Source organism: Venturia canescens, chromosome 10 (assembly GCF_019457755.1).
Source record: "Venturia canescens isolate UGA chromosome 10, ASM1945775v1, whole genome shotgun sequence".
Lineage (NCBI taxonomy): Eukaryota > Metazoa > Arthropoda > Insecta > Hymenoptera > Ichneumonidae > Venturia > Venturia canescens.
The window spans coordinates 4,261,457-4,274,271 of NC_057430.1; the positions used below are offsets into that span (position 1 = coordinate 4,261,457).

Sequence of the window (12,815 nt, forward strand, 5' to 3'; positions counted from 1 at the left end):
CAACAGAGCAACGGAATTCAAAGACGTTTAAGGTATCTGCCTTGGTTTTGGAGAAAAACAATTTCAGGAGAATTCGGGAATGAATTTAAAAGTTTAAAAACTCAGAATAAAATAGACAACGGACAATTTAGGAATTTAGAAAAGCTGAAGACGTTTGTGATGAATTTTTGAGATTACATGTTACGGTTGGAGTAAAAAATATAAATGATTGGCACACATGCTGCGACACAAAAATATGAAAGTTTGGAAGTATTTGCTTCATACCGCAGTAATACAAACTTCAATAGTATTTAAAAAGAAATACTTTGAAACTTGCTAAACCAAGTTCTATTACTCATTCTCATAATCAAAGGTAGGGGGCGATACTTAACACACATATTTATGCACAGAAATTTCAGAGTTTGCAGGTATCTGCTGCGATTTAATGTATCTGCGCAATAAATTTTGAAGACAGCAATTTAAAATCTATCCATAAATGAGCAACTGAAGACTTCTGTGATGAGTTTTTTACTTCATATATATGTTACAGTTAGTTTTAAAAAGTAAAATGAGTGGCACAGTATATCAATTTCATAATTCGCAGATTTTTGCTGTATTTCAATAATCCAATTATTATTATAATCCCAGTATTATAGAGATAAGTTGGCAAAAGTCATGATGTTACGTTGAAATGACATAGCGAACATTGTATTCAGAAATTCTGTATGTTCCCATGGATGTTAGCAAGCATTATATTTGATCGCATCCAAAACGGAGCAACTGTAGACTTAGCGTAATGAATCTTTTCACTAATAATTCCACATTTTTAGTTTGCAAAGTGGGAATACTCAAAATACATGTCATTTCATAAGTATTGTTGTCTAAATTTGTGTTTGCCTACTGCATTCCAAAGATTCGACTTTTCATATGATCAGCAAACAAAGCATCCAAAGACTTTTTGGAATAAGTTTCAAAATTTGTTACTCGACAGACCAGGTGGAAAAAGAATAACTACACTTATATCAAGACCAGAAACTGTTTTGAGCATCTGATGTACAAAATGTGAGATTGATGATCATAGCTGGAAACCTCTTGAATCACGTTACCACAATCAGCATGAAGAAATAGTAGAAAATCATAGGACACATATTAGGCAATTAATTAATGATATGTATTGATCCGCTGCAAACCGATGGAGTGAAAACAAGGATCGGAGAGGGCAGAGCCAAACTGAATATGAAGCAAAATATGGGAAACCTGAGAAATAAATTAGAAAACATTTATTCAATTAACCCATTAACGCCTGACTTGCCCAAAATTCTTCGCTAGATTTGGCCTAATATTTTGCATCGAAAAAAAATTCTAAAAATTATTGCATTCATCTTTCCTAATGTTTTCAGATCCGCTCTAACCGAATCCGCGATCAGAATGACATAAAAAACAGTTTAAACAATAGTTTTTTAATGTTTTTCAACCAAAAACGTGAATTTTGCTGGTCTGTTTTTTTTCGAAACGTTAATTTCACTCCGATAAAACTGTAAAATAATGCTTTGAACTATCCTATCGTGGTCATCGATAGTTGCTTTTGAGACATACGTGGTTGAAAATTTTTTTCCGGTCTCAAAAAATAAATATGGCGGTTGTTTATATGAGACCTCATTCGCGTAACGCGTTACATTTATTTACTCGTCAAGAATGCATCACAGGAAAAAAATCAAAAGTACAAAAGTTGTTTTATTTGTTGAGATCTTTTCAATGATGTTCCCAAAAATGGGGCCCGATAAAATTTTGGGTCCGGTGAGGCCCAAATCACGATTTTTCATAAAAAATACTCAGATTTCATGAAAAGTAAGTTTCCCATTACCCGGAGCTCCCCTGTTGGTGGTCGCAAAATTGGGCCTGATATGAATATTGGGGCCTGTAGGGCCCAAATTATGTTTTATATGCAAATTTTATTCCTATTATCGTAGAACTTGACTTTTCGCATGATTTTTTGTTCTACAACTATGAAATACGAAAAGGTAGTCCATACTTCTCCTAATTCAACATTTTTGAATGCTCTTAGCCGTTGCTGAATGTAACGTTGCCCGGTTTTCACCACGTGGAGGTGAGCATTCGTTGAAAACCTTCGTTTTTTTTGTTTTTTTGGTTTTTTTTTGTTTTTTTTTCCTATTTTTGGATTTTAGCTTATCATTTTCCGACTTTTCTCTTGAAGAAAAGAACCATTAGTGTTTTTTTTTTGAAACAACAAAAAAAACGAAGGTTTTCAACGAATGCTCACCTCCACGTGGTGAAAACCGGGCAACGTTACATTCAGCAACGGCTAAGAGCATTAAAAAATGTTGAATTAGGAGAAGTATGGACTACCTTTTCGTATTTCATAGTTGTAGAACAAAAAATCATGCGAAAAGTCAAGTTCTACGATAATAGGAATAAAATTTGCATATAAAACATTATTTGGGCCCTACAGGCCCCAATATTCATATCAGGCCCAATTTTGGGACCACCAACAGGGGAGCTCCGGGTAATGGGAAACTTACTTTTCATGAAATCTGAGTATTTTTTATGAAAAATCGTGATTTAGGCCTCACCGGACCTAAAATTTTATCGGGCCCCATTTTTGGGACCATCATTGAAAAGATCTCAACAAATAAAACAACTTTTGTACTTTTGATTTTTTTCCTGTGATGCATTCTTGACGAGTAAATACATGTAACGCGTTACGCGAATGACGTCGCATATAAACAACCGCCATATTTATTTTTTGAGACCGGAAAAAAATTTTCAACCACGTATGTTTCAAGAGCAACTATCGATGACCACGATAGGATAGTTCAAAGCATTATTTTACAGTTTTATCGGAGTGAAATTGACGTTTTGAAAAAAATAGACCAGCAAAATTCACGTTTTTGGTTGAAAAACATCAAAAAACTATTGTTTAAACTGTTTTTTATGTCAATCTGATCGCGGATTCGGTTAGAGCGGATCTGAAAACATTAGGAAAGATGGATGCAATAATTTTTAGAATTTTTTTTCGATGCAAAATATTAGGCCAAAACTAGCGAAGAATTTTGGTCAAGTCAGGCGTTAATGGGTTAAAGTTTACAACATCATTCTAACAGTTCTGTGTGTTTTTGTTGTATTTATTCATATATTGTAACGGCACACTCGGTGCCAAAGCCCTAACTGACACCGCCGATGCCATCTACCAATAGACCTGGGAACAAAATAAACCATATTAATAATAATCATGATATCAACAAATTATTTAGTTAATAAATTAGCTGTAAGAGGGCGAATTTAAACAAAGCTTGCTCACAAGCAGAGCAAGCTGTCATAGGCAATATAAGGAAAAGCGATAAAGTGATGAAGGGTTCCACTTGTCCTTCCGACAAGTACTATACTCTTCATCGCCAGGATAATAACCAGGGTAGAAGAACTGGACTCTGTCACGCTTAAGCACGACAGTCAAGGAGCTCTCCGAGACTGACATAAGTCTACAGTTGCTCCGTTTTGGATGCGATCAAATATAACTCGTGTAGTCCAAAAAATAAATGCACGATGATTTATAAGAAGTTGTTCGATCTATTCTCTGGAAACTTGCTTCAATAATGAGCAATTCATTACTAAAGGTTATAAAAAAAAACTATTTCAAACGTAATGAATAAAAAAAATGAATCTGTTAAATCTTGGTAATGTATGAAAAACATTTGGTTCAAAGGAACAAAAGGTTGTCAAATAAATGCAAAAGGGACGAGTACATCGGATGACGAATAAACAAAATTTTTAACATAATGGTATGTAAAAAAAATTACGAAACCAACTGTGTTTGAATAAAACAATTAAGAAAAGCTTTCACAAATCGTGAAAAAAACATTATATTTAGAAGAAATACAAATCCATAATTATATTGTAAAGGAAAAAAAAATTCAAATAGAACGTGAGAAATTCATTCCTACGGGAAGCATCCGGAACTTGAAAAAGTTCTAGTGAATCAAAAAGTTACCAAAAAATCGCATCAAAGGTAAAAGTCATTTGTTACTCTATGGTGACAGATACTTAGAAGAAAATCGATTCTTCTCAGACTTTCAGGATCCCTTGGTATTCACAATATTCGATGTCGATTTCGTGTCGGTACAAATTATGTTTAAATATGTGCTAAAAGTACTTGTCCGGCCCATCACTTTTCATTCAAATTGCTCATTCAAATAAAAATCAAACTAGACCTTAATTAATGTATTATTTTTATGGAACTAGTATTGACGCTGCCGTTACACGCCCACTTGAATTCGAACATCATCTCATATATGCTCGGCGGCAACTATTTCTTCGCAACAATTCACTCATGTTTTTATGTTGATTTTAACAAAGTGCAATTGTGTATGTGATAATAAAAAAAAAACGAGATTATACAGACGAATCCTCTCGAAAATTTCAATATAAACTGGAGAGTTAATTTGGAAGCTTGACAATTTTTATCGTCCGAAGGGTATTTTTTCATCAATACACAATAATATTTCTTGTATATTACAGAAAAATTGAATGCAATTAAGTTAAAATCTCTTGGAGATAATTTTCTCAATTCCCTCTGTAGGCATACATATGATCCATCAGATCTAAAAGAGCCCTGATTTTTATTTGAATGAGCAATTTGAATGAAAAGTGATGGGCCGGACAAGTACTTTTAGCACATATTTAAACATAATTTGTACCGACACGAAATCGACATCGAATATTGTGAATACCAAGGGATCCTGAAAGTCTGAGAAGAATCGATTTTCTTCTAAGTATCTGTCACCATAGAGTAACAAATGACTTTTACCTTTGATGCGATTTTTTGGTAACTTTTTGATTCACTAGAACTTTTTCAAGTTCCGGATGCTTCCCGTAGGAATGAATTTCTCACGTTCTATTTGAATTTTTTTTTCCTTTACAATATAATTATGGATTTGTATTTCTTCTAAATATAATGTTTTTTTCACGATTTGTGAAAGCTTTTCTTAATTGTTTTATTCAAACACAGTTGGTTTCGTAATTTTTTTTACATACCATTATGTTAAAAATTTTGTTTATTCGTCATCCGATGTACTCGTCCCTTTTGCATTTATTTGACAACCTTTTGTTCCTTTGAACCAAATGTTTTTCATACATTACCAAGATTTAACAGATTCATTTTTTTTATTCATTACGTTTGAAATAGTTTTTTTTTATAACCTTTAGTAATGAATTGCTCATTATTGAAGCAAGTTTCCAGAGAATAGATCGAACAACTTCTTATAAATCATCGTGCATTTATTTTTTGGACTACACGAGTAACACGTCGGGTTTTACTCAGTCGAGGTTACATAAAACATAAATGTACTTGTCTCCAATTTTTTTACAGCACTCATGCTGTTTTCACGGTTTGATTTGACTACTTTTTGTGCACTGTGAACTTGAAAAAAATTCACAGGACATGTTACGACACAACTATTATCGTTAATTCATTTTTTTGTTCGTTCCAAGAAATACACATAACTATTCTTGGCGTTTCTCGGCCAACTTCTTTTTTCGACCTTAGCATCATCAGCAAAAACCCATGACGTACCAGATCTTAACATGTTCGTATAATGCCATTCAAATACTGTTCGATCATGATGGAAAATAGCACTATTGACTTTATATTTTTCGCCGCAAACAGTAACTACAGCGGATGGAATACCTTTAATACTAAAATTAATCTTTGAAAGTTTCATAGTTTTTTCATCTATAGATAATATTAAAAGTTGAAGAATCAAAACGCCTTGAACAGTTGATAGCGAAGTTTTTGTTAAGAGTGTTCCCATTCCGCCATAAGCATTGCACTGATGTCCTTCAATCGGATTCCACTGAGACAAACTATATATGTTCGATTAATTCCTGTAAAGTAAAAGCTTTTTTAACACGCGGAAAGCTCAAAACTAGTATATTATTTGCTTGTTCATCTGTGGTCGTATATTGACAAGCTTTACATCGAACTTTAATAATCAATTTATGTTCTACAGCATTTCGAAGTAAATCAGATTTTTTGCAGATTCCCATGAAAAATTCAGAAACGTCGTGCTGTTTTTTTTTGAATAAACGATTCTCCTACATATTCTCTTACAACGCATGAACTCACTGATTTATTTCTTTCCACATAAGACCGAAGTAAAAGAGGTATAGGATTTTCTTTCTCCTCCGAAGTCTGAAAAATTCTTCCCTAAGAGGTTTGCAATTGAAAATACATTGTATAATAGAATTAGCATAACACGAAACACCATCCGTATTGGTTAATCCGTTAATAGACCAGGAGCTCATATTTTTCCATTCACTTGGCGCTGCTTGACACTCCATAACATTTTTGGATATAGCCCAAACAAAATCTGGAATTTTGGGAGCCCATTGTTTGGCAAACTTTATGAGTGCAAGATCTGTACGAAACTTCTGTCTGAGACGATTGTATTCCCTTATAGCTAACTCATCTGCTTTTACAGAATGGGGATCGAAATTGATTAAATGTAGTCCGTCTAAGGTAGTAACACGAGAAAGACCAACATAAGTCTGTCCACAAGTGAATATAGAATTTCCTGCATTATAATTATTACCTATCAGTTTATTCGGAAAAATTTTTAATTAATAAAATAGATTTTTAGTTTCCCTACCTTGGAAATTTTTTAAAAAATTCCCTGCCTCATTGAAAGAGAAAAATATATCAAATTACGGCTAATAAAAATTCCAGATAACGCGATATTGAAAATCCAACTTACGCAGAATTAGTTTTTTTGAAAAATCATTTTATTATACATTAAAGTTGTTTTAAGTACTATACAGCCAAACAAACATGCGCGCGCATATTTTATTTCCAACTTAAATTTTACTTTGTTCGATTAAAAATCATCAACACTTTCGAATAGTCTGTTATGCGGTTACAAATTCAGCGCCATTTTCTAAATTATCAAGAATTCCATCAACGCCCTCATAAATTTCTTCTCCAACCCTATTGACTCCTGAATTAACGAGTCAGAGCAAATTTCAAAATGGACCATATTTTTTACCAAAATACATTAAGCAAACTCGTTTCTGAAAAACACGATGAACCAAGCCACAAGTCCGTAACTTCTTATCAGCAACAACGAGGAAAACTGCAAAAAACGTAAATATATATATATATATATTATATAAGTGTTTCAAACCATGATTGCAATAATTTCCATCATCGACTAATTCGTAGCGTTAAACTTGGATACTGACTTACCTTGAGAAACACTTGAATCAATGGTTGTGTCTTGGCAAGAGCAACACGAAAAATGACCAAGCAGTTTGGACGGAATTCTCACAGCGAAAATCCAGAAATATTTTTTTTTTTAACTGAAATAGAATACAATTAATCACATAATGATGACTTCGTTTCTCATTCAATTTGATAGAAAACTACAAAAAAATGCATATAAATATACCTGAATCGAAATTTCATTCTCTGTAGTATCGCACCTTTCAGAACTGAAAAGTTCTAACATATTCCCAACGAGTCTGACCCAAGAATCTCATTCCCAGTATCCACTCATTTGAAGCCCATGGCTCAAGGAATACCTCCATACACTTAAGATCACGAAATCTGGACAATCAAGACTTTGAGCCATATATTTTCATGGAACGCTTGAGACTGTAAAACCGTGTTGATCAACCAAACTGAGGTCATGGAAAAAAATCACACCGTGTCCATTTGAATCAAAAGAGTTTTATCAGGAAACACCGCTTCCACTGTAATAAAAAAAAATTTTTATTGCAATTTCATCTTCATCTATACTATTAAACTGAACGAGTTTATAGGGCTTGTGGTTTATATTCTGATTGAGGATCAAATTTTGATACCTTTATCTCAGATTTGCTGGTCCGTAACAAGTTCTGACACTTTAGGAACCTGTACGCTTGGACCATTGCGACAATCTTCAAAACCAAAAATGAAAAGGAACAGCAACAGACCGCTTCCACATTTCATTAGCACTGGAGATAAAAGATTCTGTAATCAGAAAATTACTATTATATTGAAAAATTATTCTACTTACTCAAAAGCATTGTCACCGGAGCCTGCAAGTATACTCACCCGCACTTGATCTTTCTTCATTTTCTTTGCAGATCAACGTTGAACCAAACCTCACGAAATCTCTATCCGAAAGGAACCAAAATTTTATCTCGGTCTTCTGACTGGCAGTCTTCAAGTATGAAACTTTAACGCTGTTGATTGCAATTTCATCTTCATCTCTACTATTAACTTGTGGTTTAAATTCTGATTGAGGATCAAATTTTGATACCTTTATCTCAGACAACAAAATTTTTGCTGGTCCGTAACAAATTCTGACACTTTAGGAACCCGTGGACTTGGACCATTGCGACAGTCTTCACAACCAAAAATGAAAAGGAACAGCAACAGACCGCTTCCACATTTCATTAGCACTGGAGATAAAAGATTTTGTAATCAGAAAATTACTATTATATTGAAAAATTATTCTACTTACTTAAAAGCATTGTCACCGGAGCCTGCAAGTATACTCACCCGCACTCTATCTTTCTTCATTTTCTTTGCGGATCCAAAAATTTTTGTTGATCCAAAAATTCAGAATACGGACCAACTCAAGAAATCTCTATCCGGAAGGAACCAAAATTTTATTTCGGTCTTCTGACTGGCAGTCTTCTGCGTATGAAACTTTAACTGTTGAAAACACAATCTTGGATTTCGACCTCTATTTCGCTTTTTTTCATCTTTACTTTTTTCACCATTTTCACTAAACATTGTCCTGCTTTTAAATAGTCGGTGAATAGTCGGTGAAAACTGTTACATTCGCGATCTTTCTTTTACATCACGGAAATATATAGATATATACTTGTACTACAGAGAACTGTCAAACGCGATCTTTATAACCTCATTCATTTATAACAACACACCATACGTCATATCACGAAATATATATAAGTATATACTTGTATTATGGCACCAGAAAAAAAATATATAGGTATATAAAATGTATTATGGCACCAGATTTGTCACTAAAAAAAAACAAATAAACATCAAAAATGTGTGCGAAAATCCGACCCATTTTTTGATGCTATTAAAAAATAAATAATTAATATTTCTTCAACGCGTTAAGCTACAGAGTTCGAAGAGGTCGCGATCGAAAGAAAAAAAAAAATAAAAAATACGTTAACTTATAATATTCTCTGGAATACTATAGTTAATTAAGTATTAAAGAAACAAATTTTGAAAATTTTCGAAAACAATTGGAAACGCTATCGCTCCGGTAAAGAGTCTCTGGCAGCAACTCGTCATGTCATGTTGTTGTTATAAATGTACTTGTCTCAGAGTCGCTGCCGCGACTCTAGATGCCTGCTAACATCCATGGGAACATACAGAATTTCTGAATACAATGTTCGCTATGTCATTTCAACGTAACATCATGACTTTTGCCAACTTTTCTCTATAATACTATAGATGTGGATTATTGAAATACAGCAAAAATCTGCGAATTATAAAATTGATATACTGTGCCACTCATTTTACTTTTTAAAACTAACTGTAACATATATATGAAGTAAAAAACTCATCACAGAAGTCTTCAGTTGCTCATTTATCGATAGATTTTAAATTGCTGTCTTCAAAATTTATTGCGCAGATACATTGAATCGCAGCAGATACCTGCGAACTCTGAAATTTCTGTGCATAAATATGTGTGTTAAGTATCACCCCCTATCTTTGATTATGAGAATGAGTAATAGAACTTGGTTTAGCAAGTTTTAAAGTATTTCTTTTTAAATACTATTGAAGTTTGTATTACTGCGGTATGAAGCGAATATCTCCAAACTTTCATATTTTTGTGTCGCAGCATGTGTGCCAATCATTTAAATTTTTTACTCCAACCGTAACATGTAATCTCAAAAATTCATCACAAACGTCTTCAGCTTTTCTAAATTCCTAAATTTTCCGTTTTCTATTTTATTCTGAGTTTTTAAACTTTTAAATTCATTCCTGAATTCTCCTGAAATTGTTTTTCTCCAAAACCAATGCAGATACTTTAAACGTCTTTGAATTCCGTTGCTCCTGTTGAATTAAGTACGCTCAGTTTTTTTTGCTTCTTTGAGTTCTGACATAATAAATGTTTCCGGGTGCCTTTTTTCAGCAACTATCAAACTGTAGATAAATGAATCTCAGTGGCCACTTGCAAACTTTGGAAATATATTTCATCGGGGACACGTTTTGGATGACATGAAAATGTCTAGATTCAGAATGCAAAAACGACATTTAAAAATGGCCAATTCCGTTGGATTTGTTGTGTCTTGAATTTGATCTATCTTTCCTCTTTTCCATTATTTTTCCTAACGTTATCAGCCGAAAATCATATCTCGGCCCGCAACACGCATTGCTCCATGCTCTTGAGTTCCCAATGGACGAAACATATTAGAAGACAAAGAGAAAAATCACCAAAGTCCAAGAATAAACCTCTATCGAAATATTTTCAGTATAACATCGACGAAAAATAGGTCTTTTTTCGTGAAAACCAACGTTATACGCCGAAAATTATAAACAATTCATAGATATTTAAACTAAAATCTTATAGTCATCTGAACATAAATAAGGATCTTTTGAGAAAAAAGACGTGATATCAAAACATAAACTTCCCCTAGGGAAAAAAAAGGTTGGGACAAGTACATTGATGGTCCCTCGTTTGCTGATAATTCCACCCATAAAAAAAACTTTAAACAAAATTTTTTTTTAATTGTAAAAAAAAATTATTTCATAAAAAAAAATACAGAACAATTCGAAAAAAATTTTACAAATCTTGAAAAAACGTTATGTTAAAAAAAAACTAATCTGCATCTATTTCTTAAAGTGTCAAAAGAATCAAATAACAAGTAAAAAATAATAAACCGAAAAATCGCGCGTGAAATCATTTTGGAAAGCGATGCCTCATTCTTCTTATGAGATTCGAACAGCTAAATCAACTGAAAAAAATTCCATCTAATTTACGTGTGGCATTAAAATTTATTATATTAATTCGAGGCCAAGTATTTTCTAATGAATTGAAAAAAGTTACCATTTGAATTACGTGCAGCACTAAAATTTATGATATCAATCGGTGGACAAGTATTTTATTAGTAACTCCAAATTTTGACATTATTGAATTGTTCTAAGAAGCTTTCCAATCTGAAAGAATCACATGCAAGCTAGTCATTTCTTACTCTATGGTGGCAGAGACTTATAAGAAAATCGATTCTTCTCAGACTTTCAGGATCCTCTGGTATTATTCACAAAATTCGACGTCGATTGGATCGATACAAATTATGTTTAAATATGTGTTAAAAGTACTTGTCCGGCCCATCACTATACATTCAATAAAGAATCAATCATAAAAAAACGAAATGGCACGGCAGAATCTCGTTAAAAGTTTGTTGAAATGCGATTCATTATTAATTTTATGTTTTTAATAATAGTATAGGTTAGTTCTTATTCCGAATGGAACTCGTTCGCTGGAAGAATAAGTGGGAAGTAAAAATTGCCCGCATCGAATGTAAACTGCAGAGTTATTTTGGAAGCTTGAACATATACATTATGTACAATTTTTTTCATTTATCGATGCACAATAATATCCCTTCTATATTGCGGAATAATTTGTTTCCGTTTTTTATTAAATATTAACAATCTCTTTGAGAAAACTCAATTGCGTTCCAATCACCACCGAGGTATTTCATGTAGAGTTGTCCACAATGAGCTGTTTCCAGAAGTTTCTCGAATACCGTTGGATTCTGGTCGAATGCCTTGTCAACTCGAGGCGGCAGGAATATAGTGAATTGATTCCCGATTTCGGCAACGTATCGTTTTCCCCATTTGGTATTTACTGTCCTCACGTCCGAGACGAGATATTCCTCGTTGACTTGCAGCTCTTTCAGCTTCTTGGAAGGAAGATGATCTGACTTGGTGATGATTTTGTTGATTGCGGCGAACTCCATTATGGATGTAGTTTTTTTTGAGATTTTTCTTCAAAGAGCAAGTCTTGACTCAACTTTACGAAAATGTGGAATGATGATTTTTTCTTCTGGACTCTGCTATTTGTAGTTTTTCCATCTATCCCTACCCCAAAACTGATCATCCGCTACTATACATTTTTTTTCCACGTTGAAAAACAGGTTCAAACTTGATCAACGCTCGCATCGATGCAGCCTCCCCCGACTATCCTTCGGCTCATCCGTTTTTGACTTCACCAAGGTTGTAAACACCTGCATACTTGTTCAAACACGTTCAGAGCATTTCTTACAATTTCGACGGAGAGGTGCTGGACCGTCAATATGGTCATCCATTGATGATGCATTCCAATGTTTAATGCAATAACGTAATGATACAATTTCACTATCAGATTTATAATGTTCTGGCAAACGATCCCACAGAACATCCGTAAAGTCACTGAAATATTTCTTGAACGTTGATGGTGATATAATTAGAAGTTCTTCTGTCGTAATTTCATGAGGATTTCTTAAATGATAAATTGCATAAATATTCACTAGTTGCTCCATGATCAAACATTTTTCGCACTCTCGACGTAGTGGTCCTAGATTATCAATATGAGTCCGTTCCCATGGTGGATTAAAATGATCGTGACAATATTGATAAGACTGAACCTCACTATCACTTTGCAAATGTTCAGGTAATCGCTCCCATAATGACGGAATGAATTTACTATAATATTTTATGAGCAGAACCTTAGGAATCGATTCGAGTTTGTTCGTAGTCAGCATCCAATGTTCTTTCAACGGATGGATTGCATACATACTCGCCATTCTATCCATCT

At 33.6% G+C, this 12,815-nt stretch overlaps 1 long non-coding RNA gene across 1 annotated transcript; it reads right to left on the reverse strand.

Moving 5' to 3' along the window:
* Window positions 1–7,956: 7,956 nt before the first annotated feature.
* Window positions 7,957–8,335, reverse strand: LOC122417280 (uncharacterized). Its single transcript, XR_006262259.1, has 3 exons — window positions 8,292–8,335; window positions 8,084–8,214; window positions 7,957–7,999 (listed from the first exon to the last, which is right to left on the reverse strand). It is a non-coding gene; the product is annotated as an uncharacterized lncRNA (long non-coding RNA).
* Between the last annotated feature and the right edge of the window lie 4,480 nt (window positions 8,336–12,815).